Source organism: Periplaneta americana, chromosome 11 (assembly GCF_040183065.1).
Source record: "Periplaneta americana isolate PAMFEO1 chromosome 11, P.americana_PAMFEO1_priV1, whole genome shotgun sequence".
Taxonomy (NCBI): domain Eukaryota; kingdom Metazoa; phylum Arthropoda; class Insecta; order Blattodea; family Blattidae; genus Periplaneta; species Periplaneta americana.
Window position 1 is genome coordinate 139,961,347 of NC_091127.1, and position 12,272 is coordinate 139,973,618.

At 34.5% G+C, this 12,272-nt stretch overlaps 1 long non-coding RNA gene across 1 annotated transcript in view; it reads left to right on the top strand.

Moving 5' to 3' along the window:
• Positions 1 to 12,272, top strand: part of LOC138708639 (uncharacterized) — a 1,278,266-nt gene that overhangs the window by 254,020 nt on the left and 1,011,974 nt on the right. The gene's annotated exons all lie outside the window — the stretch shown is intronic.

The following is a 12,272-nucleotide window of genomic DNA, read 5'->3' on the forward strand; positions in this document are numbered from 1 at the left end:
AAATTAACTGTCTTCAGAATGTCTCTGAGACAAAGTTTCAAAATCAGGAATTATGTCACTTACTGCCAATCGTAGTTGATCACGAAGGTATCTGTCTGTCAGTCGTGATCTAAATTTGATTTTTACTATTTTCATTGTTGAAAATAATTTTTCACAAACGTAAGTTTCAGCGAACATGGCTTCTACAGAGCAAGCGAAAGAACGAAGCTTCAAATATTTATGTTTTTCCAAAGATTTGAAAAGTTCAATATCTGTCAAGTCCTTACATCTAGCTTTCATTTAACGTCACATTGTAAATCTTTGAGTTTAAATTGAAAACCTAACCGCATTATTCGTACATCTGCTGTAAAAGAATCGACGTACGGAGATAATAATAATACTACTACTACTACTACTACTACTACTACTACTACTACTACTACTACTACTACTACTACTAATAATAATAATAATAATAATAATAATAATAATAATAATAATAATAATAATAATAATAATAATAATAATAATAACACTTAACCTTTTAATGTTTCATCAGTAACATGTAGTAACTTATAATGCTGTTTTATGTTATACAACCGTTTTCCTAGTAATATTTGTGAACAAATCATACATATAATATTTTCATCATATTGTAAGCAAAAGAATGCATCCTCCCATCCTACTTGAAACTTTCGTTTTTTATAGAGGTACATGGTTTCGAGAGAGATATTGCGACGATACGCTACTCGCAGGTCCGAAACAAATACAAATAGAACTGAGTTTGACTCCAGTGAGTGAGAGGGTGGGGGTTGTAGGTAGGAAGCAAGGGAAATGCACTGCTAGCCACAATGTGCTCGTGAGTCGCATAATCTAAAGAAGTAAAAGGGAACTTCGTTTCTAAAGGTAATGCTATGGAATTTATGTGTAGCCTATTACGTATATATGTAATGTATGGTATGTATGTATGTATGTATGTATGTATGTATGTATGTATGTATGTATGTATGTATGTATGTATGTATGTATGTATGTATGTGTACGCGTGCGTACGTACGTGCACATGAGTGTAGGTATGTATGTTTTGAATTGTATTAAATATTACAATAAAATATTCAATATGGAATAAAATAAGTTACACAAGTAGAAAATACTTCATTTATTTCTAATTTATGTACATATACAAGGTTTGTGTTGTCTATCATTTACAAGTACTGAGTTATTGGCATTTATTGATGTTCTGAAAAGTAGTTTTAAAATGTTACATTTATTCGGGTCAATTTTCTACACATTTGAAGGACAAAACTAAAAATATTTTGAATAACTTATTATCAAAATACACAGTTCTCTTACACTGACTGAGTATATTGAGAATTAAATGAGCGACTTACCCAAAACATGGTAAGAAATATCAAATAAATATTTTGTTATATTTCTGTCATTGACTTATAAAATCATAGAGTGGAACTCTTTATATTACATATTTTATAATTTGAACGTTTTCGTCACTATTGTGACATCATTAGATACATGTAATTTTCAATATGGTAACCTCATTTATGTTGCATTAACAAATACCTAAATTTGATTATGAAAATATGGACACCTGCAATGATATTGTTACTAGTAGCAAAAGTAAGGAAATATTTTTTATGCATATTCTTTTGGTAATACGAGTAATATATGTTCAGTGTTTAGTAATGTTAAATATTATTTTGTTGTTACTTTGTAATCTTGTTGCAGTGACAATGAACACATTCTCTTTAAATACAAAGTTACTTAGTTACATAGATTAATTAAAAAGTCATTATATTAGTGATCTTTTATAATAATAAATGCCTTAGTTGGTGTAATATGTTTTATTATCAAAAGTTGATTTATTGTCGAAAACAATAATGGGGAAATACCTCACACTGACACAATTCCGCCCTCTTCCGCCAAGAATGTCTTGCTCTTTGAACGATAATACAGTATTTCGTGCAGCCCCAATAATTGCATTCAACAGATGCTCTTTCGTTTCTGTCCCTTCATGTAGCCTCACAACTAGAAGACGCAGAGAATGAGATCAGGCGATCGCTTCGGCCATGCATAAGGCTAGTTGCTTCCAATCCATCTGCCTGGATACCATTCATTCAAATGACGCTTCATCTTGAATTAGCCACATACTCAACCGTGTTGCCACTGGTACAGCGTCCGGTAGTTCAATCTCCACAAAGCCAAAATACACAGCATCAGTGGACTGACTGTAGCGTTTCTCTCTCTCTTCACTTGTACATATTGTATACTGTAGAGGTCCACACCTGTGGAGTAACAGTCAGCGCGTCTGACTGCGAAACCAGGTGGCCCGGGTTCGAATCCCGGTCGGGGCAAGTTACCTGGTTGAGGTTTTTTCCGGGGTTTTCCCTCAACCCAATACGAGCAAATGCTGGGTAACTTTCGGTGCTGGACCCCGGACTCATTTCACCGGCATTATCACCTTCATATCATTCAGACGCTAAATAATTTAGATGTTGATACAGCGTCGTAAAATAACCCAATAAAGAAAATATATATACTGTAGAGTGTCGTCTGAGTAACTGATACAGGAATAGCTTCCACGTAACGCCAGCTCACGCGTCTCACAATGCTGCCACATCTCAATAACAAAGACGGCTATATGTTTATATGACAAAATATATTTGTTTTTGACTATAAAATACTCTGCAATACTTTATAGTACACAATTACAATAACCTTATATACGTAGATCTTTCCGTAAGAACAGGAAGTTTTTTTTGTCAAACTGGAAGGTTTTTAAACACAAGACAAGATATAAATCAACTTTACTGTAGAACGGTAATTCATTTTTGTAGAATCACAAATTTATTTTGTGCGAGATCGTGCGTATTTGCTTGTTTTCCGCACAGAACCAATACGCGATAAGTGTGAAATACCACATTCAGTATTACCAACGTAATACACATAACAATTTCCCTCTTCTTACCGCTTAAGCGCGACATTCACTTTACTGCTTTAGGCTTTTAACATATTATTTTTAGAGATGTTTAACACAGAAAACATTTTATAGCAACAATGTTGAAGAAAGATATTTTGGTTTTCCGAAGTTGCCGTCATTAAACAGAAACCAACATGGAGATTTCATTGCAACTAATTAGAAATTCGTCTTTCAGGTATGTAATAAACGATCTTCGCACAAAATAATGTACGATACATGAGCGGTATGTTCGTTTTCATGTTCTCGGAAATCAAAAAAGCTCAACTACGTTTCTCTTTTTCAATCTTTTCCTCGACCATGAAAACGTCAACATACCGCTCTTGTAACGAATATTACTATTTAAGGACTACTATTTTTTGCTAAGATTTAAAAGAAATTATTCATTTTTCACCGCTTCCTTTATGACGTTCTGCATCAAAATGTAGCTATGAATGTCATTAGACATTACAGCTCCACATGGCGTGGAGTCAGCATTGCATGAAAGATGATAGTAATTATAATTATTGTGTAAATTTTGGGAGTTACGGTAAAAAAAACTAAAAAGGATAACAATATCATATCCAGTCCACATCTGTGGAGTAACGGTCAGAGCGTCTGGCCGCGAAACCAGGTGGCCCGGGTTCGATTCCCGGTTGGGGCAAGTTACCTGGTTGAGGTTTTTCCGGGATTTTCCCTCAACCCAATATGAGCAAATGCTGGGTAACTTTCGGTGCTGGACCCCGGACTCATTTCACCGGCATTATCACCTTCATCTCATTCAGACGTTAAATAACCTAAGATGTTGATAAAACGTCGTAAAATAACCTAAAAAAATATAATATCCTAATTGAACTGGCTGGGATATGAATCGGAACCCTCTGCATTTAAATCCGATGCTACAGCGCTAGTTTCAATACATGTGGTCCAATATTAAATTATACACAGATTTATTACCAATTTATGAAAACGTAATCATACAATATAGCATTTATTTGAAGAGTAGGTTCTGCTCCTTCATTTTATATTACCAATATTAAGCTGTGCCATGATGCAAACTTGTAATCAGCATTCCCAGTGCGGATGTTGGTATAAATCCACATGTTATTACAAATTGTTTCAGCTTCCCATTGGAAAACACAGAATAGTGTGCCCATAATTCTTGTTTCCCAGAATTGTCCTTTATCTTAGGATGATGGCAAGTTCGTTTTTATTTAATTGCTGGCTCTAATCCAATATCACTGGGTACCTCGAGGCTTTAATCTACCATAGGCTGTGTGCAAAGTTTCAGTAAGACAATGACCATAGAAGAGAACAGTGTTCACTCTGAAATTTAACAATACTGTATGAGTTGACTGATTGATTTACTGTACTTGCTGTTTGAACTTCCAGATTGGATTGACTTGATTTCATAATTGGACCGAATCCGTTACTGAACTGATGTAATCTGTGCTTGGTAACACTAATTTCACGACTGGATAGACTGAATTATTTCCCGACTATTTAATGACCGACTGAGATAAACTACTGAAGTGACTTGACTGTCTAGAGCAGGCATGCCAGAAATGATACGCTGAATGTGCAGTGTACAATACGTGCGCGGGATCGCCGGTCTGTGCAGTTCTTAGCCGGAGGGGTGTACAAGAATCTATTCTGCGCTTCTAGTGTTAGATTAAGTTGACATTTGGACATTATAAACACACTTTAGGCGCAAAATTCATCATTCAGATTGTTCTTCTCAAAATTGTGAATGTCCCATATTAACCGAATCCTCAGAAGTTAAGTATTTAGGCATTACAATCTACCAACACTTACGATGGAACAAACATATTACATATTTATGCATTAGATTACGTAAAACAATTATGTCTTTGTTATACTTCGGTCATATTTACCAATTAATATTTTACGTCTCATTTATTTAGCTTTATTTCAATCCATTCTCCAGTATGGAATTTTAGGGTGGGGAAATGCTTGTAATTCTAATCTCACTCCACTAATACTTATTCAGAAAAGAATTATTAAAATATGCCTTAATAAACCAATTGATTACTCATCTGAGCTATTGTTCACTGATTTTAATGTTTTGAAAATTAAACAGATTTATTATATTGCCTTATTAATCTTCATACATAAAAACCGTAATAAATTCAAATTGTATCATCATAAATATGGAACTAAAAGATCCGATTTTATACGACTAGAGGAACCAAAGTGTTTCACAAGCACAGCTGTGAGCCATGGTACCTACTTTGGTCCAAGGTTATACAATAAAATAATTGATAAATACCCAAATTTGGAAAATTTTAGTATCAGGAATTTCAAAAATAGCGTTAGGAATTTAATTTTTAAAGAATATATATTGATTTAATATGTATATGTATTTGTATGACTTAAATTGTTAAAATTGAAATTGTATTTTTAAATTTAATTTATTCCTGTAATTTTTTTTTTCTTGACCCATTTTGTGTCAAAAAATTATCTTTGTGTTTATCTTTGTGTTTAGATATTTCCCTGAGCACGAGTTTTTTACTCCTTCAGGGAAGAACTAAGATTGTATTTCTGTCAATGTTATTTTATTAACAATAAACAACAATAAACATAGCAGAAGGAAAAAAAACCACAATTATTGTTAGCGTCTATATTTGACAATTTTATTGTAACAAAAGAAACATTAGGGTTGCTCAGTTATGATTAAAAAATCAGTGGTTTATAAAGCATCATTTAATAATAATAATAATAATAATAATAATAATAATAATAATAATAATAATAATAATAAAAACAATAATTTATTTTAACTGACAGAGTTAAGGCCATTCGGCCTTCTCTTCCACTCAACCAGTATGATAGAAAATTACTACATTGCTATGAATATAACATAATTAATATAATACAATACAAAGCAATACAGTACTACAATACAATATAATATATAATTAATATAATACAATGACAATTCTTTTTATCTTCATAACAACAATAAAATAATTATGTAATAATAATAATAATAATAATAATAAAAATAATAATAATAATAATAATAAAAATAATAATAATAATAATAATAATAAAAATAGTCATACTTAAATTAAATTAAATTATTAAACTAGATCACAATTATAACTTCAATTTGACTGCGCCCGTAAGAAATCGTTTAGCCTTATCTTGAAAGTGATTTTTGTATGGCAGCCCCTAATCTTCTGAGGTAGAGAATTCTATTCATGGGGGACTGAGACAGTAAAAGAGGATGAATAGTGGGATGTTCTATGGGCAGGAATTGCTAGGGTTTGGCTCTCCTGTGACCTGGTGTTTAGATTATGATTGGAGGATAAGTAGTTAAACCAGGAACGAAGATAATTTGGAGTAGAAGTGTGGAGACCTCGAAACAGAACAGACAGCGAATGAAGTGTTCTACGGTTATTAAGTTGCAGCCAGGATAAAGATTTGAACGAGGGTATAATATGGTTAAATTTGTGAGCACTGCTGATGAATCTGACACACACATTGTGTACACGCTGCAGCTTGTTCGAAAGTTCAGTTGTCAAGTCTGTAAGTATTACGTCGCAGTAGTCAAACAGTGGTAATACGAGGGTTTAGCACTAGAGTCTGTTTTAATTCTGGCGGAAAAAAGTGTCTGAATGGGTTAAGAGAATGCATATATAATATATATGCACATAAGAATTATATACAAATATAAATATTGCAGTAATTTCGAAACAAAAAAAAAACGAACACAGTATTTCATTTTACATAGTAGGTACTAATTATTTAAAAGTAATACTCTTTCATTGTTCGTTAAGCATTATTGGGACCATTGGTACACAAATGTTGAATATCTTAGTAAGCATTGTAATAACAATTTTCAGAGAAGTCAATGTATAATATAATATAATATGAATGTTTATTTTGTTATTCAGTCAAATGACTTGTCAGTATTTTAAAAAACATCAATAAAACTTATAAATATAAATATTCATTGAGCCCACACCTGTGGAGTAACGGTCGGCGCGTCTGGCCGCGAAACCAGGTGGCCCGGGTTCGATCCCAGTCGGGGCATGTTACCTAGTTGAGATTTTTTCCGGGGTTTTCCCTCAACTAAATACGAGCAAATGTTGGGTAACTTTCGGTGCTGGATCTCGGACTCATTTCACGGGCATTATCACCTTCATTTCATTCAGACGCTAAATAACTTAGATGTTGATACAGCGTCGTAAAATAACCCAATAAAAAATATATTCATTGAAGTTAAGGTTAATATAATGCTAACGTTTTCGCCTATTTGGCATCTCCAGACACTTTTCAAACAATATCATGTGATACTTATTACAGTAAAAAGAATAACTGTGGATTTATACAATAATCAATCTTAAAACTAACATATTAAAATGATGTATACAAATTAAATAATAATAAGCTATATATGAGTTAATTTTGCTTTAATATGTGTGATAGTTTGAACCGATTAATCCTCATCTCTACTTCAATTTACGACAATAATTAAAACATGATTAGAACCAAGGTAAAATTGGATTCATATTATATAAAATATTACCATGCAATAAAAATTGACTACTTCTATAAATGACCTATGAATATATATCTTAGACATATTTTTACCATTTACTGGTTTGTGTCATTATTATTGACACTATTAAAATGTTAAAATTACATAATCTTATGTTTCTTATTGATTCCAGTATTAAACTTCATATTGAGCAGATGTCGAAATAATTCTGATGGGTGAAACGTAGAATGTAGGTATGCCTTTCAAAACCGGAAGTTGAGTCGTTCATGATGCATTTCGTTGTGTAATATACGAGACGCATCCAGAAAGCAAGTTTCCCTATTTAAAAAAAAAAGAACACACACTTTCAGGAAAACATTTATTGGCAACAGGTACAGCAATGTTTCAGCTATTTTTCAACATAGCCACCATCAGAATTGAGACACTTGTCGTATCGTGGGATCAACTTTTGTATCCCTCTGTCGTAGAACTCTGCCGCCTGTGAATGGAACCAGAGTGTGACAGACGTCTTCAGCTCTTCGTCGTTGCCAAAACGATCACCGGAGGACAAGAATTTCTTGAGGTGCAAGAAAACGTGAAAATCGCTGGGAGCAAGATCAGGACTGTAGGGTGGGTAATGAAACAACTCCCAGCCAAATTCCGTCAAAACAGCTGCTGTGCGCCGAGCCGTATGTGGACGAGCATTGTCATGGAGGAGCACAACACCTGCAGTAAGCATTCCACGCCTCTTGTTTTGAATGGCACGTCGCAATTTTCGCAGTGTTTCAAACTAACGGTCAACGTTCAGTTTTTCACCTCTTGGAAGGAAGTCAATGAGCAGAATGCCCTTCCTGTCCCAGAACACCGTGCATATCACTTTCCGTACAGACAGCGTCTGTTTGAATTTCGTCCTGACCGGAGATCCACTATGCCGCCAATGCATTGATTGCTGCTTGGTTTCCGGGGTGAAGTGCGAAATCCAAGTCTCATCGCCCGTGACGATCTGTCGAGGAACTCGTCGCCGTCATCGTGATACCGTTGCAGAAATGTCAGTGCTGCTCCTAAACGTTGCATTTTGTGTTCGGGAGTTTTTCGGCACCCACCTGGCACACACTTTTTTCAACAGCAGGTGCTTAGTGACAATCTCATGCAACAAGGATAGCGATATCTGCGGAAAATGGCTGCTCAGCTCCGTAATCGTGAAGCGACGGTTCTCCATGATGCACTGCTGCACCAGCTCAACACGATCATCATTGATGAGGGACGGTCGCCCACTGCGCTCTTCATCATGGACACTTTGATGACCTTCGGAAAACTGCCTACATCAGCGACGCACCATCTGCTTACTCATGATGTTCGGCCCATAGACCTGACAGAGCTGCCGATGAATTTCGATTGGCACAATGCTTTGTGCATTAAAGAACTTTATCACCGACCGAACCTCGCAGGCGGCGGGAGAAGGAATAAGAGCTTCCATTTCGGACCACTGCTGCCACGCTACTGGCACCAGGCGGGACCTGTCCGGTTAGCATATGTTTGATATGTCAGAGATCTGTTACGCATGCACAATTGACACGGCTAATTACGTTTACTTTCAAGGGGAAAAAATCGGTAAACTTACTTTCGGGATGCGCCTCGTAAGTGTATCGTAACTAACATAAAACACGAAAATGGCAAATATTATTGAATGATTTCTTATGAATCCTCACATTTAAATTCAAACTACTGACTGTAGAAATATGAATTGCATAGATCTTATGTTTTCGGGGTTGAGTTGTGTATCCAGGAATCAATTTAGAATAAAATTGTCTTTCTGTAATGAAATATAGAGTATATTATAAATAAGAATATATTATGTAATAATCTATGACGGTTGTGTTAATGTAGCCTATCTACGAAGTGCTGTGGATGACGTATTAACGAAGTATCATGACTATTGTTTCAGTGTGAATGACCTGTGGTTATTTTCGTTTGTCTATATGTTGCGCGGATGAATATTGTATGGCTTGTAACTTGAACTATTTCTTTAGAGGTTATATAGGGGGTTTCGGACATGGATCAAATTTTCGTTAAGGATGCAATTATCTTTTAAAAATTGTTTTGTGATATAGTATTATTCAGCTGAATTTATTAGTGTACTGTCTACACCAGATTTCAAAATTTTGATTGTTTCGGAGCGGTGACTTAATTCATGTCCTGTGTCAATCAAATGAGTAGCATATGTAGATTTTTTACCCACTCCGTATATGTGTATACATTATCAGCTTCATATTTGTCCAATCAATTGTGCTGAAAGCAAGTTAAGGAGCAACATAAAAGAAAGATAGTAAGTTTATAACATGAAGGAAATGGGTAACAGCGAAAAATGATACAATCAGAATGGAAAATGAGAACTAATTTAATATTGAAATTAATATTATAGGTCCAGCAATTAGCAGTTAAAATTCTAAACAATATTGAACCAACAAATTGTACAGCAATTAATTAAATCTAATTATCTGCGTTTTAATGTAATTTATGGACAAAATTGCATAATTGACAATAACGTGATATATTTTAATTACAGTATTTATGTAGAAACAAGGAGCTAAATATGTATGAAAGAACGTAGCAACAAACTGAAATGATGAGTTTGATTCTGTGTATGGAAATAAAAATAAAATTTGAACTTCAAGTGAAAACGAAATGAGAATAATTAATGGTGTACAAATTATGTCTTTGAGAGATTTAGTATATAGTTCTGTGATAGAAAAGAAAGGCAAAACGGTAAGGAAAATAAGATACGCATGAAGTTACATAAAAATTTCCTTTTAATAAATAATAATTGACATCCTTTTGATCGTAGAGATGACGCATAAAATTACGTAGTACACCTGAACGAACAGAAGTTTATGCTCTTGTGCAGTTCAGTTATATAGTCCCGTCGCTCTAATTTCCGGAAGCCAATCACGTTGCAGATCGGCTACATTTAAACGTGTGCGTCTTGTGATTCGCTGATGAAGAAGTTACGCATTTCCTAAGGCTCGATAAATACTTAACATAATCGCCCGCCATTTTGGCTCTTTCGTTGGCGTTCGCAGAAAGCAAACGAGAACTTTAATTGCCGCTCAATTATTTGCTGAATTACAGTGCGTTTGATTTATTATAATAGGAGCTACGACATGATAATGTTTAACGGTGTGGCAAATAGATCCCTCGTCTGGTAGCTCAGCAAAGAAAGAACAAAAATGGCGAACGATTACTACCTACCTAGACTTTATAGAGCCTTGACTTCGTGACAAAAAGAGGAGTCACGCCGGGAATAACAGCGTCGCTTTTATAATACTTAATTGATACAAATAAAATACCAATACATAATTATAGTGCATGCAAAATGAATTAGAAACAACACAAGGATAACAATGAAGGTACAATATAACATATAAAATGCAATATAAAAGTAAAAATAGAATATAAAAATTCGCCGTCGTAGTTCAGTTGGTAGCGCGCCTGCTCGCCATCCGGAGCAGCGCTCTCGCGCGGGCCTGACTCCCCGCCAGGGCTCCCTCTGAAAATTTAATAGAGCAGATTAGCACAATTAGAGAGATTGTGCATTACACATAATTAGAAGAACTGTAGACAAATGTGGAAGAAGAAACTCACAATTATGATTTTTGAGGAAGGAGAGCATTAGAAAGACAATGACATGATAGGGCCACTCCTTTTCGATTGCAGCGCTATTTTACTACTTAATTAATTTATTATTCCCAAAAAATGAATTTCACCGGCAATCGAAAAGTATTGGGAATAAATTTGAATAAGGAACAAAAAAAAAGTTTCCATCCCAGGCAATATTCGAACCGCGAAAGTCTTAGTTACCAGTCTATCGTGCTCTGGAGTGAATAAGGCTCTGAAATCAGCAACAAGGGTCGGTCCGTTTTTTTTTTGCCACTACTGTGCTACATCGTCGTCGTTCTGGCAGAAATCACTAAGTCCAAAATTATTGTGTTCAGTTACATCGATTTTAAAGTTTAATTGAATTTTAAAAATCTGTTTTTCCATAATTTAACATATTTTTTTCTTCTGATTACATCTCCTAGTTAGTTGTATCAGCATAAATGTGAAGTTGTTGCCATGTAGATACGCATTATTTCTTAAAATATACAAAATAATGGGCTTCGTCAATTTTGGACTTAGTGACTTCTGTCTGAACGACTACGATTCATATTTTGTGACTCGAAAATTAAAAACACATCAATACAGAGCCTTAGTATTTAGTATTTATTTATTTAATCTCGTAGAGATAAGGCCGTCAGGCCTTCTCTGCCCCTCTACCAGGGGATTACAACTATAACATGAACATTAAGATTACAATTAATATTAAATTTACAATTACAATTACAATAAAAATTAAAGTACGACAAGAATACCTGATTAATGAAAGCTAGACATTTTATCACAAAAATTAAGAACAAAGATTATTTTTGAATTTACTAAATTACAAATTAAACCTACAATAACAAAATTCTATAGTGATGAAATTACCGGATATTGAAATATTTTGTGATAGATTAAGAGAACTATTTACAAGAAACCATGTCTGAACGAGTCTCAATTACTGACCAAGTGCCTAGTAAGTTCGCGTTTGAATTCAATTTTATTTCGACAGTCCCTGATGCCAGCAGGTAACGAATTCCAGAGTCTTGGCAGGGCTATTGTGAAAGAGGATGAGTATGAGGAGGTTCGATGGGATGGTATTGTTAGTATTGTTTCATGACGAGAGCGTGTGTTCAGATTGTGGTGGGAAGAAAGGTAAGTGAAGCGAGACGACAGGTA